Source organism: Rutidosis leptorrhynchoides, chromosome 2, assembly GCF_046630445.1.
Source record: "Rutidosis leptorrhynchoides isolate AG116_Rl617_1_P2 chromosome 2, CSIRO_AGI_Rlap_v1, whole genome shotgun sequence".
NCBI classification, from domain to species: domain Eukaryota; kingdom Viridiplantae; phylum Streptophyta; class Magnoliopsida; order Asterales; family Asteraceae; genus Rutidosis; species Rutidosis leptorrhynchoides.
Window position 1 is genome coordinate 60,402,184 of NC_092334.1, and position 11,281 is coordinate 60,413,464.

An 11,281-nucleotide genomic window follows, 5' to 3' on the forward strand; every position below is an offset into this window, starting at 1 on the left:
TGTAAAGTTTGTAAGTCTAAGATTATCGCTAAACGATAATCATTATTAAGTTGTTTAAACCTTGTATTTGTAATAAAAGCTATGGTTTGTATTGTAAAAACAAATGCAGTTTTTGAAAAATGTCGCATATAGAGGTCAATACCTCGCGATGAAATCATATGTTATTGTATTCGTCCTTATGGTTAAGGTCGGGTCGTCTCATGTGGTATCAGAGCGTTGGTCTTAGAGAACCAGAAAATTTGCATTAGTGTGTCTTATCGAGTTTGTTAGGATGCATTAGTGAGTCTGGACTTTGACCGTGTTTGATTTTGAAAAAAATATTGCTTATCATTGTTGGTTAAAAATTAATATGTAAATATTATGTGATACTAATTTACTAGTTGTTATGTGATAGATGTCTGGCTTAGAACTTGTTATCACATTCAGCGACTCCGAACCAGAATCTTCAGATGGTGTTCCAGTCATTAACGTATCCGATGATGAAAACGACACCTTTGGGGAAGACTCACAAGTTCCGGATGAATCAATTGAAGAGGAAACGGAAAGTGATCCTGAGGAGGAAGAAATACAGGAAATTACGAAAGACAAGTTCGAACGAGGAAGGAAACGAAAGGCTACTGAAATGGAAAATCAAAATCCCGAGTCTAGAGAGGATGTTGTGGCACCAACTCCACCAGATACTTCCACACCTATTTCCGCTATTCCTATTAGTTCTATCCTGACATCCAGTTCTTCGGTTCCTCAGCCAAAACGCAGGGAGACAACCAGGATAACCTTTAAGCGATTTCTTTGAACACAAACGCTTTGGGTTAAATGATGCGCTGTTGTTTTAAACCATGGGATCATATAATGTTGTGTATAATATTACTAGTGTGGTTTGCTTAATGTTTGATGTAAGATAAGCATATGTAAAATAGTGAAGTGTGAAATGCAATAATTTTCCATGGTTAAGTATTATTTGGGTGGTAGTAAATGATTTTCGTACTAAGCTATTAAGTATGAACTTTAACGGGTAGGTACTACCCTAGATATAATTATAAAACGCTAATAAGAAGAAAATGCTTTTATAATAATAACTGGTTCATATTATTAATAAGCTACGATGTACTGTAAATACATACTACATCTATAATATTCCATGTGAATAATTATTTTTTTTCATTCTTATTGAAGATTATGGCGCGATTGAACCGAATGATGGAACAAGAAATCCAGGAACTCATCAATCAGCGAGTGAACGACAGAATGTTATTGGTCGAGGCTGCAAGAGGTGCTGCAGTTAACCCAAATCCTCGTGTGGGGTGCACTTACAAAACTTTTCAAGGTTGCAAACCCTCATCATTCAGTGGAACAGAAGGACCGGTCGGTTTAACCCGGTGGATCGAAAAGATTGAGTCTGTGTTTAAAATCAGTGGTTGTATTGAGAAGGACATGACCAAGTATGCATCGTGCACCCTACAAGATAGTGCACTCACATGGTGGAAAAACTATGTGAAGGCCGTAGGAGGAGATGTAGCTTATGATACTCCCTGGGAAGAATTCAAAACAATGCTAATCAACGAATATTGTCCAAGGAACGAGGTTAGGAAGTTGGAAGCTGAATTACGAAGCCTGAAAGTTGTTGGTACTGAACTCACCAACTACAATCAGCGATTCATGGAATTAGCTTTGCTATGTCCCGAATTGGTACCAACCGAAGAACGGAAGATAGAACTGTACAAAGATGGTTTGCCTAAAAATGTCAAAGCAAATGTTACAGCATCGAAACCCAAGACTATTCACGAAGCCATCACCATGGCGAACGAGTTGATGGACCAGATTATTCTGGATAAGAACACCGATGTCAAGACATCGGGAAACAAAAGAAAGTGGGAAGGTAATCATCAACAATCCAACAAGAAACAAGAAACCACGCAAGGTGCGGGTAGCGGTTCAAACTCAGGTTACAAAGGACGAAATCCTTTATGTAACAGATGCCACAAACATCACTCTGGTTATTGTAACGTGGTGTGCAACAATTGTAATCGAAAAGGTCATCTTGCTGCAGATTGTAGGGTTCCCGCTACAAATACAAATGGTACCAAGACTCCTGCCACCAATGCAAATAGAACTGCCTTGGCCACTGTTACTTGTTATGGGTGTAGGAAACAGGGTCATTATAAGAGCCAGTGTCCGAATCCAGAGAAGAATAATGGATCTGCACGTGGAAGAGCATTTGTTATTAATGCTAGAGAGGCGTGTGAAGACCCGGAGCTTGTTACGGGTACGTTTACCATTAATAACTTATCCGCATCTATTATATTTGATACTGGTGCCGATAGAAGTTACGTGAGTAGAGACTTTTACGCTAAATTGAATTGTTCATCATTACCTCTAGATGCTAAGTACATGATTGAGTTAGCTAATGGTAAACTAATTAAAGCCGATAAAATTTGCCGTGATTGTAAAATAAATTTAGCCGGAGAAACATTTAAGATTGATTTGATACCCGTAGAATTAGGAAGTTTTGATGTAATAGTCGGCATGGACTGGATGTCCAAAATAGGAGCTGAAGTTGTGTGCGCCAAGAAGGCAATTCGCATTCCTCGTAAGGATAAAATGCCAGTAATGATTTATGGAGAGAAGGGTAACTCAAAGCTAAAACTCATTAGTTATTTGAAAGCTCAAAAGTGCTTGAAGAAAGGGTGCTATGCTATCTTAGCATATGTTAATAAAGTCGAAACGAAGGAAAAAGTGAAGAGCATCAATGACGTGCCTGTGGCAAGAGATTTTCCTGAAGTATTTCCGGAAGAGTTACCAGGATTACCTCCATTTAGATCTGTAGAATTTCAAATAGATCTAGTACCGGGAGCTGCACCAGTGGCTCGTGCTCCATATAGACTTGCACCATCTGAGATGAAAGAGTTACAAAGCCAGTTACAAGAATTACTGGACCGTGGTTTCATTCGACCGAGCACTTCACCGTGGGGAGCTCCGATTTTATTCGTCAAGAAGAAAGACGGATCTTTCCGAATGTGTATAGATTATCGTGAATTAAATAAGTTAACTATCAAGAATCGGTATCCACTACCGAGAATTGATGACTTATTTGATCAATTGCAAGGATCATGTGTTTACTCGAAAATCGACCTAAGGTCGGGCTATCATCAACTACGCGTCAAAGAAGAAGATATTCCGAAAACTGCTTTTCGGACACGCTACGGTCATTATGAATTTTTGGTCATGCCGTTTGGATTAACGAATGCGCCAGCTGTATTCATGGACCTTATGAATCGAGTTTGTAGTCCGTATTTAGATAAGTTTGTTATCGTTTTCATTGACGATATTCTTATCTATTCCAAGAGTGAGCAAGAGCATGAGCAGCATTTAAGATTGGTATTAGAATTGTTAAGAAAAGAACAATTATACGCCAAATTTTCTAAGTGTGCGTTTTGGTTGAAAGAAGTGCAATTTCTTGGCCATGTTGTTAGTAGCAAAGGAATTCAAGTTGACCCAGCTAAAATTGAGGCCATTGAAAAATGGGAGACTCCTAAGACACCAACCCAGATACGCCAATTTTTGGGTTTAGCTGGTTATTATAGAAGGTTTATTCAAGATTTTTCCCGAATAGCTAAACCATTAACAGCGTTAACACAAAAAGGGAAGAAGTACGAATGGACCTTTGAGCAGGAGAGTGCATTTCAATTACTCAAGAAGAAGTTGACCACGACACCTATTTTATCGTTACCTGAAGGGAACGATGATTTTGAGATATATTGTGACGCTTCGCGACAAGGTTTTGGTTGCGTCCTTATGCAACGAAAGAAAGTTATTGCATACGCATCCCGACAATTGAAGATTCACGAGCGGAATTATACGACGCATGATCTAGAATTGGGGGCAGTAGTGTTTGCATTGAAGATATGGAGACACTATTTATATGGAGTTAAATGCACTGTGTTTACTGATCATAAAAGCCTTCAACATATTTTCGATCAGAAACAGCTGAACATGAGGCAACGTAGGTGGGTCGAGCTGATAAACGACTACGATTGTGAGATTCGCTATCATCCTGGGAAAGCGAATGTAGTGGCCGACGCTTTAAGCAGAAAGGAACGAGAACCAATTCGAGTACGAGCAATGAACATAAAAATTCGCATGAATCTCAACTCACAAATCAAAGAGGCTCAACGAGAAGCTCTTACTAAAGAAAACATAGGAAATGAAATAATGAAGAAGTATGGGAAACAACTCATTATGCGGGAAGATGGAATTCGATATTTTGCAAACCGTATTTGGGTATCAAAGTTGGGTGGATTAAGGAAGTTAATATTGAATGAGGCACATAAGACAAGATACTCGATACATCCTGGAGTTGGAAAGATGTATCAAGATCTTAAGACGCATTATTGGTGGCCTAATTTGAAGACAGACGTTGCAACATATGTTGGGGAATGTTTAACTTGTTCCAAAGTCAAAGCAGAACACCAGAAGCCGTCAGGATTACTTCAACAACCAGAAATCCCAGAATGGAAATGGGATGGTATTACCATGGATTTCATCACAAAATTACCTAAGACTGCCTGGGGTTATGACACCATTTGGGTAATAGTTGATCGTCTCACCAAATCTGCACATTTCTTGCCTATAAAGGAAACGGATAGAATGGAGAAACTATTACGATTATACATAAAGGAAATTGTTTCAAGGCATGGAATACCTATTTCCATTATATCCGATCGTGATAGTAGATTTACATCAAAGTTCTGGCAATCACTACAGGAGGCCCTAGGAACTCGTTTGGATATGAGTACCGCATATCATCCGCAAACTGACGGGCAGAGTGAAAGAACAATTCAGACTCTTGAAGACATGCTTAGGGCATGTGTGATCGATTTTGGAAACGGATGGGATAAATATCTACCATTAGCAGAATTCTCGTATAATAATAGTTATCATGCGAGCATTAAAGCTGCACCATTCGAAGCACTGTATGGAAGGAAGTGTAGATCCCCTATCTGTTGGAACAAAGTAGGAGATCGACAATTAACTGGACCCGAGATCATCCATGAAACTACTGAGAAGATAGTGCAAATCAAGGAGAAATTGAAAACAGCCCGTAGTCGCCAAAAGAGCTACGCCGATGTCCGAAGGAAACCATTATAGTTTCAGATCGGTGACATGGTTATGTTAAAGGTGTTACCTTGGAAAGGTGTAATACATTTTGGAAAAAGAGGTAAACTGAACCCAAGGTATATAGGCCCGTTCAAGATCATCGAACGCATTGGACCGGTAGCTTATCGACTCGAATTACCACAACAACTCACCGAAGTACATAATACATTTCACATCTCAAACCTTAAGAAATGTCTTGCAAAGGAAGATCTCACCATTCCTCTTGAAGAAATTCAAGTCAACGAGAAACTACAATTCATAGAAGAACCAGTCGAAATCATGGACCGTGAGGTTAAACGGCTTAAGCAGAGCAACATACCAATCGTCAAGGTTCGTTGAAATGCTCGAAGGGGTCCCGAGTTTACTTGGGAACGAGAGGATCAAATGAAACAAAAGTACCCACATCTGTTTTCCGATGACGCACAATAGGTACAATTTTAAAATTTCGGGACGAAATTTATTTAACGGGTAGGTAATGTAACGACCCGGATTTTTCCGATCGTTTTACACTTATAAGATTAATATTTACATAAATTAAACCTTACCAACATGATAAGCAATCTAAATTGTTGAGATTTATGTTTTTGAAAAGAGTTTTACACAACGTTTGACCGTCCAATTTGACCGATGATATCACGAACTATATAACATACGATAATTATACGTTTGTGTATATATATGTATTTATATATATTCAACATGATCTAAGAATGTTTTAACATCCCATTGTGTATTAATAACAATGAGTTATAAGTATATTTTGAAACTACTAACTTAAGTTTTCAAAATGATAACTATACGTAACGTTTTTCGAAATAAATACTTATAACCTATAATATTTATACATGCATTGTATAGATATGTATTTTATCACTTTTAAAGGGCTTACATACATAAAACAATATAAGTATATTTACAAAAGATAGCTATATTTGAATCCTCGTTCCGTTTTCTCAAAGATTTCTATACGTACACCTAGGGTATAGGTACCCGTATCATACCCATCTTCTAGATGTATTTACTATTGGTATATACACATCAAATCAACCTTTTTAATCAGCCATGTTATTGCCTTATGTATAAGGTAATTGGAATTTGGAAGTTTGTTGACTAATTTCACAAGATTACAACATAAAAATTTGTCCTTGTTTTTACCATTCATGTTTTTAAAGGCTCTCCATCATTTCATTTTTAGCTCATCATCTCACTTCCAAATTACTCTCTAAAAACACCTACTTACAAGTCATAAGGAACCCATAACCATTCAGCTAGTATCCATGAAGATCTAGCCATAAAAACAACACTTAAATACCATAAGAAAATCCTTCCAAAAACACTTCAAAAATCCTTCCAAATTTATAAGTTTACTACCAACCTTTTAATCCAACTTCACCACTCTTTTGGTTCTAGGATTTTACTCATCTTTTACAGCAATCTTGTCCAAGTAACTTGAGGTAGTAACTTTGTTAAAAATCTTTTTCGATTCAAATTTATATAGCTATCTTATTTTGAGATATAAAATTTTAACAACAAGAACATAGTTTGAATGATTTCAAACTTGTTCACAAACTAAATAGATCCTTCTAACTTAACTTTTAAAACACTTCAAGACCTGTAATATATCATAATGATATGTTAACTTAACAAGATACAACTTGTTTTTACAAAGAATATCTTAAAACTGAATCTATGTCATCGGAGTGTAACCGGGGGCTGTTTTGGGTTGGATAATTAAAAACCATCTTGAACTTTGAATTAGAAGTTCATGTTCTGGAAAAATGATATTTCTTATAAATATGTTAACACATAAAAATTTCATGGTTTAATTCAAAGTATAAGTATTTTTAGAAAAACATTAAATGATGTTTTTGTAACAAAAATGATTACTTTCATAAGATTCACCTAGAGTTTGGACTATAACCTGTGATTCCGAATATAAACCATGATATTTACAGTTCATATTCTTAAATTTTGACTCGATCCAAGGAGATGGCAAGTTGAATCAACAAAAACGGAGTTGTAACGAAGAAACTACGACTAAAATAATATCGGGTGTCCAAAGCTTGTTTAACAACGAAAATAATTGGAGAAAAATTAAATAAATCATATCTTTCCTAATTAATATGATATTTCATATATATTTACTCATGATTTAATTTTATATATTTCAGGACCACCCGTAAACAACACGAGAAGATTAATCATAAGACCTCATGTACGTACGCAACACGTCATTTGACAACACCGGTACTTTATGTACGCAACACGTCATTTGACAACACGGTACCGTGGGTCAAGATTAATTCCGATCAATATGAATACGATGGGGTCTTTATTTATTTTATTAAGCAACTAATTGAGGATTACTAACATTGGACTGCTAACTACGGACCAAGAAAATATTAAAAGTATTAAAAGTATATATATGAAACGTTTATTTCTTAAAAAGAAAATATATTGATATATTACATATGGTTAGGTTCGTGATATCAATCGGAGACCAAGTCGTGTTATTATCTTCAAGACAAAAGTGAGTATATAGTCCCACTTTTAAACTTTAAATATTTCGGGATGAGAATACATGCATTTTATGATTTACGTTATAGACACAAGTGACTAAAAATATATATTCTACGTTGAGTTGTACCACTGGCATATTTCTCTGTAGCTTGGTAACTACAATTTACATGGGTATTGTAACGCGAATCCTGTTGATAGATCTATCGGGCCTGACAACCCCAACCGGACTGGACGACCAGTATTTAACGGTTGCACAGTACTTCATTTCGTTACTACACTTGGTACGGTGTAGGGAGATTTCATAATAAAGAGAATATGCGACGTTGATTAAATGTTAAGTATGGTTACCAAGTGCTCAACAACTTAGAATATTTTTATTAAAATGTTTACATATGAAATCTTGTGGTCTATATTTATAACGCTGCCGGCATTAAACCTATATCACACCAACTTTATGTTGACATTTTAAGCATGTTTATTCTCAGGTGATAACTAAAAGCTTCCACTGCAACATGTTGAATTTAAGCAAGATCTTGAGTATGCATATTTGTGTCAAAAATAAAACTGCATATCGGAGGATTTGTAATGTAAAATATGTTGGAGGTCGTATTGTTATTATCACATGTAAAGTTTGTAAGTCTAAGATTATCGCTAAACGATAATCATTATTAAGTTGTTTAAACCTTGTATTTGTAATAAAAGCTATGGTTTGTATTGTAAAAACAAATGCAGTTTTTGAAAAATGTCGCATATAGAGGCCAATACCTCGCGATGAAATCATATGTTATTGTATTCGTCCTTATGGTTAAGGTCGGGTCGTCTCACTCTAAGTGTTCTTCACAATCTCAGCAAATACTCATGAAGAACTAGCTTCATGAACAACCTATAATCATCATAAGAAAGTTTGATCAAGATTATTTTCTATCTTTTCCAGTAGCTTTATCCAAGTAACTTGAGGTAGTAACTTTATTCATAATCTTATTCGATTCATATTTATATAGCTATCTTATTTTGTGTTATAAAATTTTTAACAACAAGAACATAGTTTGAATGATTTCAAACCTGTTCGCAAACTAAATAGATCCTTCTAATTTGATTTTTAAAACACTTCAAAACCTGTAATATATCATATTATGACAAAATCGGATTAATCATATCTTGGCTAATTAACATAATATTTAATGTATATTTACTTATGATTTGATTTTATATATTCCAGGACCACCCGTAAACAACACGAGAAGATTAATCATAAGACCTCATGATTGTACGCAACACGTCATCTGACAACACGGTACTTTATGTACGCAACACGTCATTTGACAACATGGTACCATGGGTTGAGATTAATTCTGATCAATACGAATACGATGGGGTCTTTATTCATTTTATTGAGCAACTAATTGTGGACCATTAACAACAGACTGCTAACTACGGACTAAGAAAATATTAAAAGTATTATAAGTATATATATATATATATATATATATATATATATATATATATATATATATATATATATAACGATTACTTGAAAAGAAAATATGTTGATATATTATATATATGGTTAGGTTCGTGATATCTATCGGAGACCAAGTCGAGTTAAATACCTTCAAGGAAAAGGTGAGTATATAGTCCCACTTTTAAACTCTAAATATTTCGGGATGAGAATACATGCATTTTATGATTTACGTTATGGACACAAGTGATTAAAAATATATATTCTACGTTGAGTTGTACCACTGGCATATTTCCCTGTAGCTTGGTAACTATTATTTACATGAGGTATTGTAAACGCGAATCCTGTTGATAGATCTATCGGGCCTGACAACCCCAACCGGACTGGATGACCAGTATTCAACGGTTGCACAGTACTTCGTTTCGGTAACTACACTTGGTACGGTGTAGTAAGATTTCATAATAAAGGGAATATGCGACGTTGATTAAATGTTAAGTATGGTTATCAAGTGCTCAACAACTTAGAATATTTTTATTAAAACGTTTATATATGAAATTTTGTGGTCTATATTTATAACGCTGCCGGCATTAAACCTATATCTCACCAACTTTATGTTGACATTTTAAGCATGTTTATTCTCAGGTGATAACTAAAAGCTTCCGCTGCAACATGTTGAATTTAAGCAAGATCTTGAGTATGCATATTTGTGTCAAAAATAAAACTGCATATCAGAGGATTTGTAATGTAAAATATGTTGGAGGTCGTATTGTTATTATCACATGTAAAGTTTGTAAGTCTAAGATTATCGCTAAACGATAATCATTATTAAGTTGTTTAAACCTTGTATTTGTAATAAAAGCTATGGTTTGTATTGTAAAAACGAATGCAGTTTTTGAAAAATGTCGCATATAGAGGTCAATACCTCGCGATGAAATCATATGTTATTGTATTCGTCCTTATGGTTAAGGTCGGGTTATGACATGTGGTATCAGAGCGTTGGTCTTAGAGAACCAGAGAATTTGCATTAGTGTGTCTTATCGAGTTTGTTAGGATGCATTAGTGAGTCTGGACTTTGACCGTGTTTGATTTCGAAAACTATTGCTTATCCTTGTTGGTTAAAAATTAATATGTAAATATTATGTGGTATTAACATGCTAGTTGTTATGTGATAGATGTCTGGCTAAGAACTTATTATCACATTCAGCGACTCCGAACCAGACTCTTCAGATGGTGTTCCAGTCATTAATCTATCCGATGATGAAAACGACACCTTTGGGGAAGACTCACAAGTTCTGGATGAATCAATTGAAGAGGAACCGGAAAGTGATCCTGAGGAGGAAGAAATACAGGAAATTACTAAAGACAAGTTCGAACGAGGAAAGAAACGAAAGGCTACTGAAATGGAAAATCTAAATTCCGAGTCTAGAGAGGATGTTGTGGCACCAACTCCACCAGATACTTCCACACCTATTCCCGCTATTCCTATTAGTTCTATCCTGACATCCAGTTCTTCGGTTCCTCAGCCAAAACGCAGGGAGACAACCAGGATAACCTTTAAGCGATTTCTTTGAACACAAACGCTTGGGGTTAAATGATGCGATGTTGTTTTAAACCATGGGATTATATAATGTTTTGTATAATATTACTAGTGTGGTTTGCTTAATGTTTGATGTAAGATAAGCATATGTAAAATAGTGAAGTGTGAAATGCAATAATTTTCCATGGTTAAGTATTATTTGGGTGGTAGTCATTGATTTTCGTACTAAGCTATTAAGTATGAACTTTAACGGGTAGGTACTACCCTAGATATAATTATAAAACGCTAATAAGAAGAAAAGACTTTTATAATAATAATTGATTCATATTATTAATAAGCTACGATGTACTGTAAATACATACTACATCTATAATACTCCATGTGAATAATTATTTTTTCATTCTTATTGAAGACTATGGCGCGATTGAACCGAATGACGGAATAAGAAATCCAGGAACTCATCAATCAGCGAGTGAACGATAGAATGTTATGGGTCGAGGCTGCAAGAGGTGCTGCAGTTAACCCAAATCCTCGTGTGGGGTGCACTTACAAAACTTTTCAAGGTTGCAAGCCCTCATCATTCAGTGGAACAGAAGGACCGGTCGGTTTAA